This window comes from Enhydra lutris, unplaced genomic scaffold (genome assembly GCF_002288905.1).
Source record: "Enhydra lutris kenyoni isolate GAN:26980312 unplaced genomic scaffold, ASM228890v2 scaffoldscaffold7, whole genome shotgun sequence".
Taxonomy (NCBI): Eukaryota; Metazoa; Chordata; class Mammalia; order Carnivora; family Mustelidae; genus Enhydra; species Enhydra lutris.
In genome coordinates, this window is record NW_019154091.1 from 21,887,192 (window position 1) to 21,911,680 (window position 24,489).

Below are 24,489 nucleotides of genomic sequence, written 5' to 3' on the forward strand. Positions count from 1 at the left end.
CCTGTTGGCTTAGCAGGTTATAACATAATAGTTGATTACATAGACACGGTTTCAGAAACATAGGAAAATATAATTAAGGCAAAAAAGACAGAGGTACTGACAAGTCTTATTCACACCTTTCTACTCTCTAAATGAACTTGGTTTTGTTGGACGGGAAAGCAAGACACAGAGAAAGGGTTTTTTTGTTTGTTTGTTTGTTTTTTTAAAGATTTTATTTATTTATTTGTCAGAGAGAGAGAGAGAGGGAGAGAGAGCAAGCACAGGCAGACAGAATGGCAGGCAGAGGCAGAGGGAGAAGCAGGCTCCCTGATGAACAAGGAGCCCGATGTGGGACTCAATCCCAGGACACTGGGATCATGACCTGAGCCGAAGGCAGCTGCTTAACCAACTGAGCCACCCAGGCGTCCCGAAAGGGGTTTTTAATTCAAAGCTTACACTCTCTCTCCCGAGAGTATGTTTAAAATTAATTGCTTTATAACATCCAGAGGGCAAGTGAGGACTCAAGTTGCAGGGCAACTACATGGATTTCTGCGTTTGGAAACTTGGTCTTTCCAAGTCATAGAAATGAAAACAAAGCATATATGAAAAATGACTGTCCTGCTCTTATTTGAGTGTTTGCATACTGTTCCCATAAAGGAGCAGAAACCCAGTGCCAGACTTGTGCATACTCAGAAAGGTAAAAAAGATAGCATCTCCGGAATGAGACTGGAGAAATGTGACTCATCTCTCTTGTTCCTTGCCAAGCTTACCTTGACATTTACTTCTATAAACACAGTCAGTGAAGACTATGCAAAAAAAAAAAAAAAAATTATTTTCTGAATCTACATCTGGATTTTTTCTCCACTGCCACATCTTGACCAGCTAGGAGAATTTTCCCCTTTTCCATTACATAGTAATGCTAGTAATTACCCATGCATTGGACCTTGTAGTGTACCCTACTTCTAACTTCCTCCTTGCCTGCTAGCCTCATTTCAGCTTTGCCATAGCCCTGCATAGTGAGCTAAGGACAATCATTTTTGCCTCCATTGATTATCAAGGTATGTCATGACTGTCATGTAAGGGGACACAGATACCTGACATTATTTTGGTGTTGGGAGATAGTGCACTTATTTACTTTTCCCCCAATCTTTCAGTGTTTAGGGTTTTTTCTTTTTGTTTTTCTTTATTTAAATTCAATTAGGAAACATATAATACATTGTTAGTTTTTGATGTGATGTTCAATGATTCATTAGTTGTGCTTCTTTTGTTTATACTTTAGAATGCATAGTTGAACTAAGTTCATAAGTTAGAAGTGTATCTGTATATCAAACTTAAATGTGATCTCAAATACCTTTTTTTTTTTAGTTATCTACATGACTCAAAGGAAAGGAATGGTTTTGATAATTACTTGTTTTAATCAACCTAAAAACATTCAAAGAAGTTTGTGTGACCTTCAGATGGGTTGGGCTTGAATTCTTTATATTAGTTGAATGATGATTCTGCATATATCTCTTATGTTTCCAAAATCATGTTCTGAAACTAGTACATATGGTAAGTGTGTGTCATCTCATACACTCTCTGTGCATTTCTTACATTCTTACTGCTCAACAACTCAGGCACACCTCCAATTACTAGAACTCAAAACAAATTGTTCCTGTTTAAGATTACTGAGGGCTGAAAAGATGGCCCCACAAATCACAGAGAACTTCCCACTATGGATATATACTATCTTATCATCCTCATAATGGCAACTAAGCCCTTTTAGCCATGTTATAATATTAGACCATCTACGTGATACAAAGTAGACAGTTTTAGTGTCAATTATTCTATTTACTTGATCAGGGGCACCTGGGTGGCTCAGTGGGTTAAAGCCTCTGCCTTCAGCTCAGGTCGTAATCTCAGAGTCCTGGGATCGAGCCCCGTGTCGGGCTCTCTGCTCAGCGGGGAGCCTGCTTCCTCCTCTCTCTCTGCCTGCCTCTCTGCCTACTTGTGATCTCTGTCTGCCAAATAAATAAATAAATAAAATCTTTTAAAAAAATTATTCTATTTACTTGATCAATTTAGAAAACCAAACAAGATCAAGCTGCTACTACAATTGTTTCTTGTTTTTTGTTTTTCTAACCTGAAGTAGTTGAATTTACTTTGTGTTGTACAGTTTCTCCCCTCTAGGAAGGAATGAGTGACTTCTATAGGATGTCTTCTAAAGATGAGGGGGTTGTACATAATTAATGTTCACACCTGTACTATGTTAGGGTCAGGAGTTTCTCTTCTAGAATATCTGATGGAAGAGCTTCAGGGGCAAGACTCTGAGTTAAAGGTAGGCCTAGGAGACTCACCTTAAAGGCTTCTTGTGTTGAGATGGCTTTCAAGGTTGTCATGAGTTGGTTCCTGAACCAAAGATTTGCATACAGGTGGTTTATTGTGGGGTATTCTCAAGAACAACGCATATAAAGGAGTAAGGGATGCAGGACAGGGCAGAGGGAGAAGGGGAGCTGTGCTACACTTGCAAGAGAGGACTCAGCCCATCCCACAAGTTCTCGGAAGTTGAGGAAGACCCCTCAGATCTGACCTGAACTGAAGCCAGGACCTGCACCTTCATGCCGCTCCCATTTCACACCCGCTCTCACCATCTTCACACCCATCAACCAGTCACAGGAAACCCAATGGTCCCAGGAATAAGATGTAGCCTTGGCAGCCAAAAGAATTTCCTGGGGTAGGGATCAACTGTGAGCCCCCAACAGCCAACACTTCTGGCCCACGGGGAATGAGGGTCTTGGTGTTGAAGGCAGGACCTTGAGGACACACCACAGCATCCACTCCTGGCATGGATAATGAAAATTGTACGGTTGCAAAGGCCATCCCCTTTCCTCAACCCCAAGTGATCCTTTGCTATGCCACTGCCTATGGACCCCAGAGTCCAAAGACAAATTTGTGAACATGTAAGATTTCTAATGGTTATGATTTTATGTTGATGAAAATCTTTTAACAATTCACCTTACCCTGTTTAAATCTAAAACTTCTCTTTGTAGGAATAATTCAAATTGAAGAACATTTTCATAGAATAAACCTTTGGTCTCTTAAATCAGTATTTCTCAAACTAGGATTTTTTTTGGAGAGATCCTTAAGGAAGAGGAGATCCTTGGGACATTTACCTGTGTAAAGAAAAGAGCCATGATGTTAAGTTACCAAGTAGATTCTCAAACAAAGTAGTTGAAGAGAAGAAGGAAGAAGAGAAAGAAAGACAAGACAATGGGAGTGGTGGGACTACCTGGGCTCAAAACTTAGAAAGACTTGGGATCAAATCCCATGTGTGCTTCTGTTTACTAACTGGGTGACATTAGATAAATAATTAAGATTTTTGAATCATTTATGCTCTCATTTGTAACATTTGTCTACTCTCAAGGTTGTTGTGAAGATCAAATAAAATAATCCAGTAAGGATTCAACATAGTGCCTGGCATATTTAGAAACACTAAAGAAATAATACATATTATAATTTGTCAATAAATCTTTGCAGTTGCTTTACTATAACTTACCATACATCTTTTTTGCATTACCTGAAAAGAGGCATTAAGAAGAAGATAATTAGAAATCTATCACCATAGCTATCCCATCCTATGATTGGCCTAATGTGGGTGACATAATCAAGCTAAAGACAAAAACTCAAAAAAGACAGAATTTTCAAGCTTTTTGTTGCTTGGGTGGAAGAGGGGGTTAGATGGGGATGGGAGAAAAAATCTGAAAAGCCTCACTTAATGAGATCAAAAGAATAGTAGTATTGCTTGTAAGAGAAGATGAAAACTGTGTTAAAAGGAAAACAAGCAAACACTCTCTAAAGAGAACTGGTGAAAGGATATATTATGTGTACAAAATTGTGAGTCAGGGAGTTCTAGACATAAAGAAGGCATTTGACAGATATTCCTTGAATTGAAATACGTCGTGTAACTAGAGTGAACAAGACCTTGTTTACTAACTAGCGTCTTAAAATGGAAAAATATAATGAATCTCTACAATGAGCCAAAAATATATATATTAAGGACTTGAACATATAAAGATAAATAAGACATAACCTCCACATTTGCAGAGCTCACTGCTTAGGTGTGAGAGTGATATGTCAACAAATCACCCCAAAACAGTGCCACAGTGCACTGGAAACCCAGGAAAGGGGCTACTAACACTGATGGGAAGGGTTGAGCTTAAGGATTTTGACATTTTACTGTAATCAATAACAAGACAATAAGGACTTATAAGCAAAGGGGAGGCATTATTTGAATTTGTTGTTTTTGGAAAACGTTACATTTATTCATTTTTTTTTTTTTTGATGTTTTCATTTATCTGTTATTGCCGGGTACTGTCTAGTGAGCAAAATAGAGAACCTCGATCATTCCAGTTAAAATTCTGGCAGCAGGAGGAACTGAAGTTATGTGGATCTTGTGGCCAAGGGACCAGGTAAGAAGCTGTTGCATTTATCCTGTGAAGAAATGGTGGAGAGGAAAGAACGGATTCAAGACATAGTCGGGGGAGAGTCCTGCATTCTTCAGAGAATTCAGAATTGTGTTTCATTTGCCTTAGAGAGATGCGTGCCTGATGCCTTTTGATCCTAATTCGAAAATCTTGGATTTTGTGGCTGTCAGCTGGGTCAAAAGGTCAACCCCTTGATGCTGTTTCCTCTCTTCTTCCCACTGTCTTCTCTGGGGTATAAACAATCATGCTCCTCACATTCCCATCAGATAGGAAATTGTGATTGCAGGGAAATGGGCCAAAATTAGCCAGCTTCCTCCTTATAAGCAGGCCTCTTCTCAGTAAATATTCTATTTACTTTGAAACAAGAAACTTTGCTTAATATCCAGTATCAATATCAAAAGGCAATCTTGTTCCTTTTCTTTAAATGACCAAAAAAACAGATCTAAGATTAAACACTTCTTAAGACAAGAGTTTTAGGACTTCTCTCAGTCAGACTCTGCCTGATAAAAATGACTTCTCCAGGATGCTATTTTTAGCCTTCATCTTTTTCCTACCAAAATATGTTCTTACTAGTACAAAATGTCAGCTCACATGCAGTAAGAGTTATTTCTCCTCAATTTTGTTATTAGTAAAAATAACTCCACCCAAACAAAGCAAATGATATCTGAGTTTTTGAAATGATATCAATTAAACAATATTCTGTATTACTCTAAAAGGCTGTGGTACAGAATTACTGATTAAGCTACTGTTCACTATATTCTGTAAATGTAATTGAATTTAGAATTTGTTTATAATTAAGCATTTTTGGCATATGAAATCCAATGTCTTCTTCCCCTCCTAAGCCACAAGCAGAACTCCACCCAGTCCTGCTTGTTTGCCCAAATCAACAGATAACATAGTTAACTGTCTTTGCAAAATTGGTTGGCATCAGTCTGTCTCAATGATACTTCATAGCCTGATGGCAGCTTAGACCTTTCTACAAATTTGTATGATCAAGGAGCTCAGGCTAAGAGTACAGAATATGTATCTTTGCAACATAAGTAGCTCTAATGTCCTTCATCTTAGCTTGTCAAGTTCACCTCTTCCCTGCCTTGGGCTTAGCTCTGAAACTAGACAGCAACTCAGAGTGTTCTTGTGGCTCCAATAATAGAGCAGGCGCACATCCCCTCCCCCAACACACACACACACACACACACACACACACACACACACCCCTCTTTAAAGGAAAGTTAAAAATAGCCCAAATAAGAAGTGAAGAACACCAGTGCAAGAGACTGGCTAGGGGCAGTGATGAAAACAACACACTGGAGGGTACTGTCCAGGCTTCCTGAAGGGGGTCATTTAAAAGATGAGCTTGGAAGGAAGAGGGATGTTTTGAAAAACAGCAGTAGTAGAAAAGGCATTTAGGATTGAGGGGAATATGCGTAAATCATGAAATCAAGAAAACACAGTGTCCAAGCAAATCTGTGAGACCCAATTTGGCTGCAGTTGGTTCTGTGGATACGAGTCAAACACAACCTGGTGGATAAGGTAGGCTTATTAGTTTGTGGATTGTTCTAGATCCTACAGGGGAAAAAGGGATAAATTTAATTTGGTAGACTCTTGGAAGCAGTGGATGTTATAAAGAAGAAAAAAAACATCAGATGCTTTAGGTAGATTATTCTGGTAAGCAGTTTTCAGAGCGAACAAGAGAAACAAGAGGCAAAGAGTAAGGAAAACATGAGGGAGTTATTTCAAGCAAAATGTACTCAAAGCCTAAGCTAAAGTGATGGCACTAGGAAGAGGAATGATGTAACAGATTCAAGAGCCATTGTGAAGTTAGATTCTACATAACTGGGCTTCTTACGGTGACTGCAGAAGAAGCAGGAGTCATAGATCATTTCAAGGTCTCTAATCTAAATTAACTGAATGATTCAAATGTCATTAATGGGAAAAGCAAAGCAAAAAAAGGAGTTTTTTGGAGAAGACATGATGTGTTCTATTTTATATATATTTATAGATGGTAATTAAGATGGTAACTAAGATGCAGAGGCAAAAACCATTATGTCATATACCCTTTAAGTGCCACCCTAAATACTCTCAACCTCATTTGTCTCTGAGGTCCTTTCTAGTTGGTCCACCTGAGCCCTCACTTTGATGACCAACTCAGTGTGGGTTCCAGTAGGTACACCCAATAGCACCTGCGCATTCATGTCAGTGGATATATCTTTCGTTTTCAATCTCAAGGTTTCTCTGTTTCCACTGAGATGTAAGACCCTGACTTGCTTGCTCAGGACACACAAATGCACAATCAAAACGCGGGGAACCAAACACTGTAAGAAACAACTCTTTGAGTACTGGGAGAGAAAAGCTGATGGGTAGTTTCCTCTTCCCAAGATGGACCATTCAGAGATGCAGTAATTTAGTATGGCCTTTTGGAAGAAGACTCTTCGAGAGTGAGTAATCACTTGCATTTAATACCAGCTGGTACCAAGGCCAGGTCAGAATATATCTTCCTTTGGCTCTAGCTCCTTCTCTGTCTCATTCTCCTTTTTACTCACACCAGCTTCCTGTATTCCCTAATAAAAGTTTCATATAAGCTTTTGCCAGAACAATCTAGTCTAATAGTGAAAGCCTTAACAGAGAGTGGTTGGTTATTTATTTTGTAAACATTTGGTCACTGAGATGGATGTGATGGTAATCATTGGTATAGCCACATACCCTTCTAGGCATGTGGTATATTTGCACTGCTCTCACCCCTTGAAGTTGAGTGTGACCAGTCAGGTGTTTCTCTGGCCAATAATGACATGTGAATTGAAAGGATGAGTCAACTCCAGCTTTAAATGCTTGAAAAGACAGTGCATAGTTTTCTGTGTCCCCATGAAATAATGAAGTCTTCTCAAATCCAAATTTGTCTAAAGATCCTTTTAAAAAAATCTTACAGGGGGCACCTGGGTGGTTCAGTGGGTTAAAGCCTCTGCCTTCAGCTCAGGTCATGATCTCAGAGTCCTGGGATCGAGCCCCACATCGGGCTGTCTGCTCAGCAGGGAGCCTGCTTCCTCCTCTCTCTCTGCCTGCCTCTCTTCCTACTTGTAATCTCTGTCAAATAAATAAATAAAATCTTAAAAAAAAAAGAGTCTTTAAAAAAAAATCTTACACATCCACAAGGATAGTAAATAAAAATTACAATGCATGTTTACCTCATAACTCAGGGAGAAAAGATAAACTTTTCTGAACTTAAAATTGCATGATAAAGCAAATGAATATATTAATGTTTAGGGAACCAGAACTCTCGCTGAAGGAGAAGGAAGATGCACATATTGAATTGAAGAAGTAGAGGAAGAACCCTATGTTGCTTCATTTAAAATAGAGGTGGCAATATTTATACATTTTAAAAATTTTAATCTATTTCTAGTTTTGACTGCTGCAAGGGCCTAGAGGCAACAACAGCATAGTAACAGTGGAAATACTTAGTGCTAGATTTTTGTTTCTAAACGCCATTCCACACTTGGTCTCCTTTGAGAAATTAATGGTTCCGGCTCTGGGACAGGGAAAGCCCCAAATGAGCCTGCAGCATTTGATTGTGTCATAAAGCAGAGAGCAGCTCAAAAACAGAGATAGTCAGAAGGACACGAGAAGGCTAAATTTGGGGTAATTTCAGCACCAGAAAAAGTAATGATGATAGTGAATTTTTAAAAAAAGGGGGGGGCGCCTGGGTGGCTCAGTGGGTTGGGCCTCTGCCTTCAGCTCAGGTCATGATCCCGGGGTCCTGGGATCGGGCCCCGCATTGGGCTCTCTGCTCCGCGGGGAGCCTGCTTCCCCCCACCCCCTGCCTGCCTCTCTGCCTACTTGTGATCTCTCTCTGTGTCAAATAAATAAATAAAATCTTTAAAAAAGAAAAAAAGAATTGATGTGTCCAAAGTGATACCAAAGAAAAGGGAGTGCAAGGAAACTTCTTTATAGAAGAATGCCAGCTAATAAATGTAGAATGAACGTTAGAATTAGAAAACCAGCTTTGTGCAAACATCAAGGTAATAATTGATTTAAACAAAAATCCTGAAGGGATGCTAAAACCATTGGGTTGAAGTTCCTTTAGATATAGGATATTGACATATTCTCATAGTGTCTCTCTACAGATTGCTATGGATTATGGAGAGAAAAAAGTTATTGAGCAATGGGAAAATCTGCCAAATGTCACTTGAGCCAAGTTATCAAATTTCACATCACTGATTATGGGACAAACTGACAACAGGTGTGCATCCTGATAAGATTCACAATGCTTAGAATTATTTGGCTAAAGAAAGCTGGATATGATCCCACCCACTCGCCACTAACAATTACTCAGAATTATTGTAGGATAAAAATAATCAGAATTACTGTAAAGCTCAAATGATATAATGTATCTGAAAGGGGAGCAAGTCAGTATGCCAAAAATCAAATTTTCTAAAGCCAATTCACTAAAAGGCAATTTGCTAAATGACTAAAAATAAAAGCCCATTTGCCAACTCCCTGATATTAGTGATTTACAAAAGTCTTGTTTCTTTTGACTATCTGAATAACAGTTCGATAATTTTATGTCATTTTTATGGCGGCAAGAGGAAACTAAAGCAGCCATTCTGCAGTCCACATGGTGCAATCCAAGCCCCCTCTGATGAACACAGGTGAGCAAGTCCAGCCAGCATTAGCAGATGCTAAACATCCTACCTGTTACGATTTGCTGTAACAATTACCAACATTTAAAAGACATGTATTTTTAGCAAATTGAAGAAATAAGTAAATTTGTCAAATTGGGAGCAAATACCGTTTTTAGCAAACTCACTGAAGTAGAACAAAATGCTTCAAAAACATTATTTTCAGTATAGTGCTAATAAAAAATACTGTCATGTTATTGCTGAATCAATTAAATGGAATAGAAAGATAGAAACTATAAAAGAGTTGAAAGTTCACCATTAATTACCTTGTGTATGGTAATGATTAATCGAATATAATCAAACCATTCCAGAACATGAACAAATTCAACCCAAAGCATTGTACATAGTGAGTTCTCCTGAGGATGGCATGTACGTCTGTGTGTCCATGTGTATATTTGTGTGTGTGCACATCTGTATGCTTGTATATATGGTTTTTTAAATTTTTATTTTATTTTTTCAGTGTTCCAAGATTCATTGTTTATGCACCAATGCCTGTGTGTTTTTCACAAAGTGTCTACAAAAATCATCATGTCCTATAGAATATGTTCTAGTTGCCTGAAAATCTGAAAGTGTGCATCAGCTTAGGAAATGTAAGAAGAAGAGAAAAGGAATTAATAAAAATAAAGAGAGAAGAGGAAAGATAAAGGATAGTAAAATAAAAAAGATGGATAGTCAGTCTTTGGGAAGATAAAGCAAACATAAGTGTGGCTGCCCATCACAGGGATATCAACCTAAATCAGATTATCACAGTCTGTGAAGATCATAATCACTGATCATGGTCATGGATCATGCCATGGTGTCAGCAAGAGGTGGTTCCTGGTAATGAAAAGGCCATTCTGTCCTAAAAGAAGACAGGAAGAAGTGATTTCATGAGAAGACAAAACTGCAAAGAGCTGAAGAATCTTTCTTCATTGTCTCACACGTAAATTTTGCCACACACAGACACTGACTGATGGCATCTGACTGTAACAGCTGAAGAGGCTCCATGGCCTTGGAGCCAGCAAATGTTTTCATCAATGCAGCCCAGCAGTTGTGATTTGCATCCACGCTTCCTTGTTGACCTTGGAACAATTCCCTTTTATTTCTAATGATATGATAAGATGATTTGCTTCTACAGTTAACTCTGAACATACTCCCAAAACAGTCTGCTTGTGTTTTGATGGAAATGTTTTTATCTGCACATGGTTGATGGTATTTTTCCCAGCACCTTTTGGAACCAAACCATTCATGATTTCCACTGGGTACACCCCCATATTCCAAAGTTCCAAAGTTCCAAAGTTCCAAAGCCAAGTTCCAGTGCTTTGTAAACTTTTCAATAAACCACCTTCAGCAATAGTTATTGAAATGCAGTCATGCAATGGATAACAATTTACCTTTCTTTATTCAGAAACCTAAAGCCTGAAAAGGGGTGTCTGGTAGGGGGAGACAAGACTTGGGGTATAGAACAAAGATGTTATCAATTTTCACTTTTTGTATTTAAATCAGGGTTCATGACACTTGCAATTCCTGATATATATGCAAACTTTTTTATAGGCTGGGTTAAAAACTAATATTTTTACTTTCCAAATAGAAGAAGTCTTAATTGGGACAATTTGGATACTAAGAACAATGGTAATATGTAATGCAAATTTAAAATCTCTGGGACATCTTGACATAACATCTTCTGAATTACTATCAATATTTCTGTTTCTTTTGGAAATTTAGCAGGCATGTGAGTAAACTTCCCAAAATAGCCAGCTGTGTGACATTGGACAAGTAACTTAACTTCTCCAAAATGAAGGATAAACCTTAGCATGTCTCTACCTCTAGTATTTTATGACTAAGTGATAATTAACTTTACTTTAATGTGACTTGCTCTCCACAGATGTTTAAAGCCCAGAGTTAATTCTACTGTATATCTTCTTACAACAGCTCTAAACAAATTTTACAGAAAGACAGGATATTCCTAATCTAATCACAAATCTTTTTCTCAGTGTATTTTCTTAATTTTAGTTTTTATTTTCTAATATTTTGGGCTTCCTCATTTAAAAAATTTATGAATTGAGCAGATTTTTTAAAAGACTGATGATGCACAATCATTACTAAACCTTTTTGTGACATAATCTATAGGCATCTAAGATAATGCCTTGCACTTAAGACATGCTTGACCAGGCAGTTCCTCCTTCCAACCTCACTCACAACCTTGCTCTTACCATCCTGATTCAAGGCAGGCCTTCTTGAAGGAATATGGAAAGCAATGAAGAACTAAGACACTGTGGCCATTTTATTGTTAAATGTACCCTTGGTCCCAATTAGCCAACTGAGTTGGGTCTTTCCCCAAGTAAGCTTGGTGCTCCATTCCACAGATAGCACAGAATATGCCCCCCTTGACATCTCTGATTTAATTGTTCTTGGCTGGGCCCCAAGTATCAACTTATTGGAGCTCCCAGGTGATAAGGAGCAGCAAGTATTGAGAAATGGAAGAGCTTGAGGCTGATGGCTTTTCTAAGCAACCCCTAACATTGGGGTTAACCCCTAACAGAATCTGGGAGGGGGAAGAGCTGTGAGGTTAAGACATTTCTTGGTGGGTGAGGGTTGACCTTTAGCTTCCACATGGTATATCTGCCTTGTGCCCCATTTAAGGGTTATTTATCACAGTATCAAAGGGATGGAATTAGAAACATTCAACAAGTATTTACTGCATGCACACTCAACATAAGAACTATTTCTCTTGTAAAATAATCAGATCTTAGGGTGCCCTGCCCACCATCAGACCTTGTTATATATAGGATTCAGAATAATATTAACATTAGCCATACAACACTGATCCCCACACCACCTGGGATAATGATGCAAGTTGCATGATGACATTTTTTAAAAGTTAGAATCCTGGCCCTACCACAGATCTACTGAATTTGGATATTCAAGCGCTTTTCTTGTCTTCCTTACTAGTTTGCAAACTGCTTTCAGAAGAGGTTCTTTGCCTCATACAGCTCTGTATCCTCCATGGCATGGAGCAGGGTGCTGCACACCTAATAGTGCTTACTTAGTAGTTTTCAGATTAAATGGATGTGAACACTGGAAATCCTTCACTTTACAGCCCAACTTCAACAGGTGATTAGAATAAATCAATAGAGAAATTATCGAGGTATTTCTCATATGAACTAAATTCAAATTCAAAACCTCAGGCCAGGAAAAGTTAATCATACTTGAAATAATACTGATGAATCTTTAGAAGCAAGGAAAAGCTATCATTTATCAGGTGCCTAGAATATAATATTATCTTGAAAGCAGTTTCATAATTTAGGGACTTAAACTCATGACCCTGAGATCAAGGGTCAGTTGTTTAACCGACTGAGCCACCCAGGCACCCCAATAACCCCATTCTTTTTGCAAAGAGTTGTATGATAGTTTTCAAATGTGTGAGCTTTTAAAACATACTAATAGTACCTCCACTTTATGCCACTATTACCATTTTAAATGAGAAAGTCACTTAATAAATATTTACTGAATGCCAAATAGGTGCAAGGCATGATGCTGAATAATATGTATTCATCAGTGATAGGAAAGCTTTCATGGGGCTTAAATTCTAGCACAGATGATAGCTAATTCATTATTTCATTGCATTTGAAATAATGCCATTAAAGAGAAGTACAGAGTGGTGTGAACATATAATAAATGGTTCTGATTCAGTCTTAGTTGAAGGAACTACCACTTCAGCTGAGTGTTGAAGAATTAATAGGAATTAATTATGGGAAGAGAAAAGAGAACATTCTGACATGAGGAATAGCAAGTAAGAAGACCCACAGCCAGAAGGGGTGTGAAGTCTACAAGAAAACAAATGAAAGCGCTTGTGGCCAGAGTTCAGAGTGCAAAGACTGAGTGGTGAGAGATGGCTCTGATGAGGCTGTCAGTCAGTAGAACCATATTAAAATTATAGTAGTCGCACTTACCTCAAGAACAGTAGCAAGCCATAGCAAGACTGAAGCTGAGGAGTCACACCACCAGACACATTTTTCAAACCACCCTAAGTACAATGAGGAAAATGGATGCAATTAGAAGTAGAGAGAATGAATGGAAAGAGATCTTCAAGAAAGTTATTCAAACAGTCAAGGTAAAATAGATTGTATCTCCAACTAGGGAAATGGCAGTGGAGATGAAGAGAAATAGGTTGATTCATAAAGATTGAAAGCTAAAATCAACAAGACCAGGTGACTAATTAAACATAGGAGTGAAGGAGGGGAAAGAATCAGCTCATGCCCAGTCCTTTAGCTTGGACCACCAAGGCAGTTCACCCAAGGAACATATGAAGACCCTAACCTTGGGGAAAAGTAATAAGGTAATTTGGGTGGCGAGCAAGCAATTACATAGCAATAGTTCTGTACCTGGCTATATATATGTGTGTGTGTGTGTGTGTGTGTGTGTGCACATACATATGCACGCACACGCACACACACACACACACACACACACACACATATATATATATACACATATACACATACAGACACACACACAGAGAATATATATATAAAACAGAATATATCTTCTTTTCCTCAAAACCTCATAGCAAGTCTGTCAGTTTACCAATGAGGAGACAGAGATGCAGTGAGGCTGGGTGAGTTGCTCAGTCACACAGATATTTCTGGCAGAGTCCCCCAACCATGATATTCATACTCAACAACCTACCTGTATTGAGTTTGAGGTGCCCAGGAGGCATCTGAGTAGTTTTATCCACCTGTCATGTTGGAGGAGGTCATTGAGAGGATGTGACCGCCAGTTGACCCATGAGCTAGACCCAGAAGATAGGAGGCTCCTCACCTCCAACCCTGTCCTTAGAATGTGCATTCTGCCCATCATTCCCACAGCTGAAGCCATATTCAAGGACACAGCCTTGAGAGAGCAATGTGTTGTTGAGACTATCTGAATGGTACAGTGACTGAATCAAGTCAAGACTTCTGTAAGCTTTGAAGATTCTGGCCAGCAGGTGCAGAGATCTGCAAAAGACAAGCCTGTGTGTAAATTCCCGTGCCACCTACCAACTTGGAGTGGTCTGTCTCTTTCTTTGGTATCTCCCTGCCCTCTTGTACCCTGGGCTACTTTGCAACCAACAAGTAAATTCATGGGTCTGGAATTAATTGAAGCCTGGCTGGATACATTGTTACACAAGAGAACATAAGGTTGTGTTAGCAGAATTAAGAACATTGCTTAATTTCAGTTGATCCTTGAAGACCAAATAACCTTTCTCCAGAATAAAAAAATTTTAAGTGGATCAGATTAATTTTGAGCCCTTCCCAAACAATTTTCTGTTTAATTGCACTGAGGACATCAACACCATACCATTTCCCCTTCTTTACATGTATGGTGTGGGACTCAGATAAACAGAGATTCCAACCTCAGGTTTCCCTGGTAACTAGCTCTGTGCCCTTGAAAAAAGCTGCTTTACCAGTTTGAGACTGAGTTTCTTCATCTATTAAATAAGGATTTAAAAAAGATAAAACCACTTTCACACATATAATGATTAGGTAAAGTAACATATGCCCAGGACCAGGCACCACCTTTCTACTCTCTTTCTAAAAGGCCTCCTGATGAACATGTTATAGCAAGGCTATAATGTAAATATTTTCCTTATTTTACATTAATTGGATTATAATACAGTTGTAAGAGAGTGGAGACTGTAAAGGAGGAATGAAAAGAGTCTCTGCTTAGCCTTGTATTTTTGGCCACCATCCAAGAGCCTTAACATCAGAAGGGAGGGTATTGTTGGGGAGCGGTGACAAGAACAAAAATGTTCCAGAATGAGGAGGTGTGTGACTGACTACCTTGATTCTTACACTAAAATATTCAAAGTACTTAGAATTCTTTGTGTTAAGAAAACTGGATCTGTATTCCACCCACTCAGCACCACAAAAAGAACTTGGAGGCATTTGGCCTGTGTGGACTTGTACCACGCCATTTTATTTGAACTCCTGTGGTAACATCAACCTTCCATGTAGGAGGAGCAAGTAGGATTTGTAACAAGGAGAGAGCAAGAGATTCTGCAGGAACTTCTTAAGTGCTTTTAAAGCAAACATTTGAATCACTGCAAGAGACACTCACTTTTTAAAACTGGGGCTTTCCATTTTACTGTTCATTGGATGTTTACTCATAAGCATGCAGGAATTATAAAATATTCTTCAAGCTGTTATTTAATGCTTGGGCAGCACCGACTGTGAACCTAGTGTTGTAGAAATATAAATGTAAAGAAAATCGAATAATTCTTAAAAGATCATGGAGCTTCCATGCTGGAGAGGGGAGTTTAAAAACATTTGCCTTGGTAACTGAAAAGAACTGTCTTTTAATATACTATCGTTTTCTCCGTTTGAAATGGGAAACAGCCACCAAGGGAAAAAGTGAAAGTAGAGGAACTGGAAAAACAAAAGTAGGAAAGGATTTATTCATCTTAGCACAATGACTGCAGCCAGACTGAATCATTCTTCCTTTGCATAAACATTCTAGAGTTGTAATAGCTCATACCCCCAATGCCAACTTGAAAGAAAAGGAAAAGAGGTTAACTTCTGTAAAATAATGAGCTTGTTACTAGTTTTCCATGACACTTAAACACAGGTTAACATAATGAATTCAGTCAAATACTTTCTAGCAAGCTTGAAAAACAGGATGTTTTTTAAAAGTTGAAATCAACTGCCTGGGTCTACCTGGAACTTCACTACTAATAAGGTTAGTATAAACTATATTCTTAAAATAACAATATTTGCTACCAATTCGGCAGCTAAAATTCCTGAGTTTTTAGACAAACTTTGAGAGTGTCATATCTATCAATTATAGATGGAAGGGATCCTTATTTTCCAGGCTCCGGGGAAACAGGGGAACTCAGCTCAGAAAAAAAGGAAGTTCGCAGCAGCCATGTATATGATTGACCCTTTCAGAACTGACTTCTGACTGATGAATTATTCCCATTAATGTAGAAGCAGCTATAATGGCCACAAAGCGCAGGTCCACCAGGGGACCCATCAGAACTACCAGTTCCGCTTCTGGGAGCCGATTAGAACCAAATCACAACTCCTCTGACTGACTCTTCAGGGATTCTTAGATTTAACAAAGAGGGAAAAAATCCTACAGAGAGGGGAAAGAAATAAAAGTCATTCTTAAGCTATTGATTTAATAATAGTTTTTAAAGGTTTTCTATCTCCTAGCTGGGATTGAAGGATATATTATAAATGCTTCATAAATCTCCCATTTCCATTAAACCATTTTGAGTAGAGCAGTGAACTACCATGACTTCTAGGTTTACTCTTATAACTACTGCTGCCTCTGTCCTAAATGTCTTATAAGGGACATGCTGGCTGTGGCTTTATCCCTTAAGGATTTTATTTCTAGAGCTCCTATCCTGAGGGTCTGAGAGCCCTGCAAGAAAAATATCCATATACATTTTCTACAGTAAAGAAAAAGAGCAGTGGTGAATCACTTAAAATATCAAACAGCAGGTATAAATCACTCAGTACCTCATCCCCATTTTGCTGATGTTAAAAAGTCCATTTCCATGGAAACAGGGATTAGAAATAGCAACCTGTGAGAAACACTGGGTTTATTGAAGCACATGGAAGTTTTCATTTGGTTTTCAGCCAAATCTTGAAAAAGAAAATCTTTGACTAATACCTACATGCTATTTTTATCACTTTGAGAAGCAATGTTTGAATTATGGATTTAGAGAAAATCATTTTTTTCCACTTAAAGACAATCAAAAACAACATAAGCTAATTTGGGGATTGGAAAGCATTATTAGATTTAAAAGGCTCTCCTTGGTTATCCCCCAATTTTCTAGCTCTGATCTGCCTAATATAGGTGCACAATTAAAAAAAAAATGAGAACAATCTGTCCTGATTTGCAGATTTCATTACAGGTTGAACCAAGGGGTTTTAATTGATACCTATCCCTAAGTGAGAAACCTCCAACCTGTTTTCATTCATAGGCAAAAGAAGTTTACCTTAATTATGGAAAGACACCTAACAATACTTTATTCTGTAAATGAGATGTCTTCCTGTGTTTAATTATGAAACTGCTTCTTTAATAAACAGCAAAGTTCAAAGATTCAGCTAGGGAGACAACAAGGTATCCCAAAGTAAGCAAACAATCTGTGAGAGGAACGTAAGAATGTGTGGGAAACTGGACCCCATGAGGGCCTGCTGTCTCTCCCCATCTATCTCTCTCACCCTCATTTGCTCAACCAGCAAGGGCTACTGCAAAACTTGCCTCTTCCAGGAAGCCAGTCCTCCAGGTTTACAATGTACATTATTCACAGATTAAGTATTTGCAAATTCACCTCCTGGCTACAGTGTATTTGTAACCTCCAAAATCAATAGTTGTGGTCCTTCCCCAATCACTCAAATACATGTGGAGAGCAGCAGCTTTCCAGGTAAAGTCAAATTAGGCAATGCTCTACCTTCATCTTTCAGCTCTCACACTATAAGCAGCTGGCCTTTTGGTCATATATTTGATGCTCTTTTACATGTTGGTGCTTTCTGTTGGTGATGTGGCTGTTTGAAATGGCCCCCAACCATGCTGCTGAAGTGCTGTTGAGAATTCCTAAGCATAAGCAAACAGTGATGTCTTACAGAGAGAATGCATGTGTCTGATGAACTTCGTTCAGATGTGAGTTGCAATGCTATTGGCTGTGAGATCAGTGTTGATGAATCAACAATGTACATTAAGTAAGTGTCTTTAAATAGAGACACACATAGAACAAGATTATGTATTGATCGGTGGATGAAAATGTTGTAACCAGACTCACAGGAACCTAACGCTGTATTTCCCCTGAAAGCAGTGCTTACTTACTGGAGCAATTCGCTTCAGTATTCCCTAATTTGGTGTTCTTAACAACCTTATAGATCATAACTTGCAAAGAACAAGAATTCACTGTGACTTATAATCATATTGCTCAAATTTAAATATAGCTCTACCTCTTAACTGGCCCCTTATTGGGGCACTTGGGTGGCTCAGTGGGTTAAGCCTCTGCCCTTGGTTCAGGTCATCATCTCAGGGTCCTGGAATCAAGCCCTGCATCAAGCTCTCTGCTCAGCAGGGAGCCTGCTTCCCCCTCTCTCTGTCTGCCTGCCTCTCTGCCTACTTGTTATCTATCAAATAAATAAAATCTTTAAAAAAAAAAAAACCTAGCCCTTTATTATACATGGCCTTAGACTCTAATTTTGCTATTATATTGGTTAGCGCTTTGCTATGTACTTTTGGTAATTAATAAAATAATAATATTAATAATAATAAAACATCAGCTTTTAGTGATTAAGGTCCTACTGTGTGACAGACAGGTACCAACAGCATTACAGACATTATCTCATTTGTGGGTGACTCATATCTCAAATTAGATGGCAAGTTCCTTTATAGTCAGGGACCTCATCATTTTTTACCACATAATATTGTCTAACACAGAGACAGGCCCATAAGGCTTGCTGAGAAATTGTGATTTTGCTGTTTTCAGTCCTGTCACACATTTCCTTACATGACTATTTTTGAAAAGTTACTTAATCCAAGTAAATTTTAAATTATACCTAATGATTAAATCATAATTATCATATTTCTCATCTCTATTATGGACTGAGCACTTATGATTTCTCATACGTTGCATTTAGTGCTGTATCTATATAATTTCATTTTAATCTTTAAAAGCACCTTATAGAAAACTGATACAAAAAACTCAAAGTAACTTTTCAAAGTCATAGGTCCTAAGGGATGGAACTGGATCTGAATGCAGAAGTTCTTACCCATTTAAAATATTTTCCTTCTTAAAAATCAGAATGTTTCTTAAATTCTTGGTAGGAGAGAAGTTATAATAGAAACTAAAACTTAAGTGTTTAGTCTGAGACAAGTCCTGTCTAAGTAACTTGCATTGATCACTTTATTTAATCCTCACCACAAGTTTATGAATTCAGTGGTGTCTTCCTTCTATAGGTAAAGACACTGAGCCTTGGAGAAGTGAAGTAACTTGCCCAATGTCACCTAGCTAGAGAATAAATAGCAAAGCCAGGATTCAAATGCAAAATGTTCTTCCTCCAGAACCTGGGGTCTTAACCATTGCACAATACTGCTTTCAATCTGTGGGTCTAGGTTCTCAAACTCTGACTATATAATGACAAAAGGAAAATGTAATTTTATTAGAGATATAAGTAGGTTTGTGACTTACTAATCATAAAATCAACCTTACATGTTTGAAAAATAGACATAGGTAAATGCATGAGATATCTTGGTTATTCTATGGGCATGTGACTAGAATACATGTGACCAAACACAGACCTGGTTTCTCTACCACTGGCTGAACATGTGCTTCAAACTAAATAGAATCTGCTAGAACAAGAAGAGCTAACCACAGCTATTGTGACTGCATGATTCTGGGATCAGACAGACCCAGGCTTGACTCTCAACCCCACCATTTAGTACATATGGAATGTTAACCAAATCACCTTCCAGGGTCTCATTTTTCCACCCTTCCCAAAATTGCTATAGTGTTCTCCAGGTCACAGACTTGCGAGAAATAAAATAAAAGTATATGAAGAACCTAGCATAATAAACAATAGGTAATCAATAAATGTAGGTTCCTTGCCTCCAGGAAATTCTCACTTCTCTTCCACTAACATTAGGGCACATAGAAATCAAAGCCAGCTCAAATCAGGGAAGAGCTCACCCTTTGATTCCTGAGATTTAGACCACTAGGCACTGTCATAGCCACATTTTCACAGGAATAGTTTCTGTCCAAGTACAGTAGATCCCCACCATCACTCCCCATCTACCATTTTGCTTTCCCCAGTTTCAGGTGCAGGTCAGGATGCAGATGATCCTCCTTCTGACATATCTCCAGAAGGTCTGTAACAGCCCAACACTCTGTGATAATACCCATGTCATTCACATCTCATCATGTGGACAGTTCATCATCTCAGATCATCACAAGAACAATGGTGACTACAGTACAATAAAATATTGGAGAGGAGGTCACATTCAGACTTTTATTACAGTACATTATTATGATTGTTCTACTTTATTAGTAGTTATTTTTGTCAATCTCTTACAGTGCCTGATTTATAAATTAAACTTTATCATGGGTATGTATTATAGGACATAGTATAGATAAAGTTTGGTACTATCTGTAGTCTCAGTCACCCACTGGGGGTCTTGGAATGTATCCCCCATGAACAAGGGGGGACCACTGTATTCTAAAATTGATTATAATGATGGTTGCACAATACCAGAATATACAAAAAACCATTGAATTTTACACTTTAAAAGCATGCATTTTATGCTGTGTGAATTATGTGCCCACAAAGCTGTTTAATTAATTTTAAAGGGTAAGTAAGTAATCAAGGCCATATCTTTCTAAATCAATAAATGTTTTTAAATCTTTTCTTTGCATTAAACCCCCCCAAAAGTGAGTTGAAGATAAATAGAGATAACTAAATTAGATATCAATATGACCCTTGTCTGTAAAGGGTATGAGAGATGGGGTTACAACTGAAGGGTAGTGAAAAGAAGAGACAGGAGTGATTGACTGCTTGTCTTTGAGGGTGCACTGAGGAGTGGGGCCTTAAGTTCTCAGCTCCTCCAGGCCAGAGATTGGGAGTCTACCACTTTCATTCCCATCCTTCAAAGCAATACAGAAAGCATTCAGGGAACAAAAGTTCCAAGAGCGAACCCGAGCAGATTACTTAGCCTGGTCTCTGGCAAGGGTAGTGCAATTCCACCTCGGGCAAAGACATTTGAGAATCACTGCAACAGGCCTCTACCCCAGAAGATCAGCAAGAACATCCAGCCAAGACCAAGCTCACCAATCAAGGAGAACAGCAGAACTCCAGAACTAGGGGAAATCAACACATAGAATTCATGTCTTTTTCCCTATGATGCTTTAGTCTTGCAAAATTAAATTTTTAATTTTATTTTTTCTTATTCTATTTTTTTAACATTTCCTCTTTTTACATTTTTAAACTAGTATATCTTAACAATACCTTTCTTTTTAAAAAAATCTTTTTAAACCTTCACTGTTATATTCATATTTTATCCTTTCACTGTATTTAACCTTATTTATTCTATACATATACGGTTTTTCTTTTCTAAAAAATTTCCTTCTAATTTTGGTATATGTGCTGCCACAGAGAGCACAAAAATTTCCTTCTAATAGAACAAAAAATTTTCTTCTAATAGATCAAAACGTACCTTGATCTAGCATATGGTTGTTTTCTAGTCTCCAGTCTGAGCACATTTACTCCTCTTCTTTTTCCTTTTTCCAACCAAATTATCTTATCAATTCCTTTTTTAGAATTTTTTTTTTAAATTTTCATCTTTACAGTCATATTCCATCCCTTCATCTTGTTTACCCTTATTTTTATATATATATAATTTTTTGTTTCTTTAAAATTTTGGGAGATAATTTCTTCTAGAGACTGAAATATACCTAAAATCAAGTGGGTGGCTCTGTTCTATTCACCAGTCTACTATATACATACATATACATATATATACATATACATATATATATATATATATATATACACATTTTATTTTTTAATTTTTTTTTAAATTTTTGTTCCTTTTTCCCCCTTTTTCTCCCCCCAGTTTTGGATCTCTTCTGATTTGGTTAGTGTACATTTTTCTGGGGACTTTGCCACCTTTTTAGTATTTTATTCTCTCATTCATATATTCTTATCTAGATAAAATGACAAGGCTGAAAAACTCACCATAAAAAAAAAAAAAAAGAACAAGAAGCGAGACTGATGGCTAGGGACCTAATCAATATGGACATTGGTAATATGTCAGAACTAGAGTCAGAACGGTGATTCTCAAGGTGCTAGCTGGGCTGGAAAAAAGCATGGAAGACATTAGAGAAACCCTGTCTGGAGAAATAAAATGCCTTTCTGGAGACATAAAAGAACTAAAATCTAATAAATTTGAAATCAAAATAGCTATTAATGAGATGCAATAAAAAATGGAGGCTCTTACTGCAAGGATAAACAAGGCAGAAGAGAGAATTAGTGATAAAGAAGATCAAATGATGGAGAATAAAGAGGCTGACCAAAAGAGAGACAAACAACTACTGGACCACAAGTGGCGAATTCAAGAGATAAGTGATACCACACGACAAAACAATACTAAAATAATTGGGATTCCAGAAGAAGAAGAAAGAGAGAGGGGGGTAGAAGGTATATGGGAGCAAGTTGTCGTAGAGAATTTCCCTAATATGGCAAAGGAAACAAGCATCAAAGTCCAGGAGACTCAGAGAAACCTCCTCAAAATCAATAAAAATAGGTCCAAACCACATCATCTAATAGTAAAACTTACAAGTCTTAGTGACAAAGAAAAAATCCTGAAAACAGCCTGAGACAGGAAGTCTGTAATACACAATGGTAGCAATATTAAATTGGCAGGAGACTTATTCACAGAGACCTGGTAGGCCAGAAGGAACTGTCATGATATATTCAGAGCACTAAATGAGAAAAATATGCAGCCAAGAATACTATATCCAGATAAGCTATCACAGAAAATAGAAGGAGGGATAAAAAAAATTCCAGGACAAACAAAAATTAAAAGAATTTGCAAGCACCAAACCAGCCCTACAAGAAATATTGAAAGGGTCCTCTAAGCAAAGAGAGAGTCTAAAAGTAGTAGACCAGAAATGAACAGAGACAATATACTGTAACAGTCACCTAACAGGCAATACAATGGAACTAAATTCATATCTTTCAATAGTTACCCTGAATGTAAATAGGCTAAATGCCCCAATCAAAAGACACAGGGTATCAGAGTGGATAAAAAACCAAAATCCATCAATATGCTGTCTACAAGAAACTCATTTTAGACCCAAAGACACCCCCAGATTTAAAGTGAGGGGCTAGAAAACAATTTACCATGCTAATGGACATCCAAAGAAAGCTGGATGGCAATTCTTATATCAGATAAATTAGATTTTAAACCAAAAACTATAATAAGAGATGAGGAAGGACACTATATCATAGTCAAAGGGTCTGTCCAACAAGAAGATCTAACAATTTTAAATATCTATGTCCCTAACATGGGAGCCGCCAATTATATAAACCAATTAATAACAAAATCAAGGAGACACATCGACAATAATACAATAATAGTAGGGGACTTTAACACCCCATCACTGAAATGGACAGATCATCCAAGCAAAAGATCAACAAGGAAATAAAGGCCTTAAATGACACACTGGACCAGATGGACATCACAGAAATATTCAGAACATTCCATCCCAAAGCAACAGAATATACATTCTTCTCTAGTGCACATGGAACATTCTCCAGAATAGATTACATCCTAGGTTGCAAATCAGGTCTCAACCAATACCAAAAGACTAGGATCATTTCCCGCATATTTTTAAACCACAATGCCCTGAAGCTAGAACACAATCACAAGAGGAAAGTTGGAGAGAATTAAAATACATGGAGGCTAAAGGAGCATCCTGCTAAAGAACAAATGGGTCAACCAGGAAATTAAAGAAGAATTGAAAAAATTCATGGAAACAAATGAAAATGAAAGTACAATTGTTCAAAATCTGTGGAACACAACAAAGGCAGTCCTCACGGGAAAGTATACAGCAATACAAGCCTTTCTCAAGAAACAAGAAAGGTCTCAAGTATACAACCTAACCCTACACCCGAGGGAGCTGGAGAAAGAGCAGCAAAGAAAGCCTAAACCCAGCAGAAGAGAAATCATAAAGATCAGAGCAGAAATCAATGAAATAGAAACCAAAGAATATTAGGACAGATCAATGAAACTAGGAACTGGTTTTTTGGAAGAATTAATAAGATTGATAAAACCCTGCCCAGACTTATCAAAAAGAAAAAAGAAAGGACCCAAATAAATAAAATCATGGGTGAAAGAGGAGAGATCACAACCAACACCAAAGAATACAATTATAAGATCATATTATGAGCAAATATACACCCGCAAATTTGACAATCTGGAAGAAATGGATGCATTCCCAGAGATGTATAAACAATCAAAACTGAACCAGGTAGAAATAGAAAACCTGAACAGACCCGTAACCAGTAAGGAGATTGAAGCAGTAATCAAAAATCTCCAAACAAACAAGAGCCCAGGGCCAGAGGGTTTCCCAGGGGAATTCTACCCAACATTTAAGGAAGAATTAACACCTATTCTTCCGAGACTGTTCCAAAAATAGAAATGGTAGGAAAACTTCCAAACTCATTTTATGAGGCCAGCATTACCTTGATCCCAAAACCAGACAAAGACCCCATCAAAAAGGAGAATTACAGACCAATAACCTTGATGAACACAGATGCAAAAATTCTCCACAAAATACTAGCCAATAGGATCCAGCAATACATTAAAAGGATTATTCACAACGACCAAGTGGGATTTAT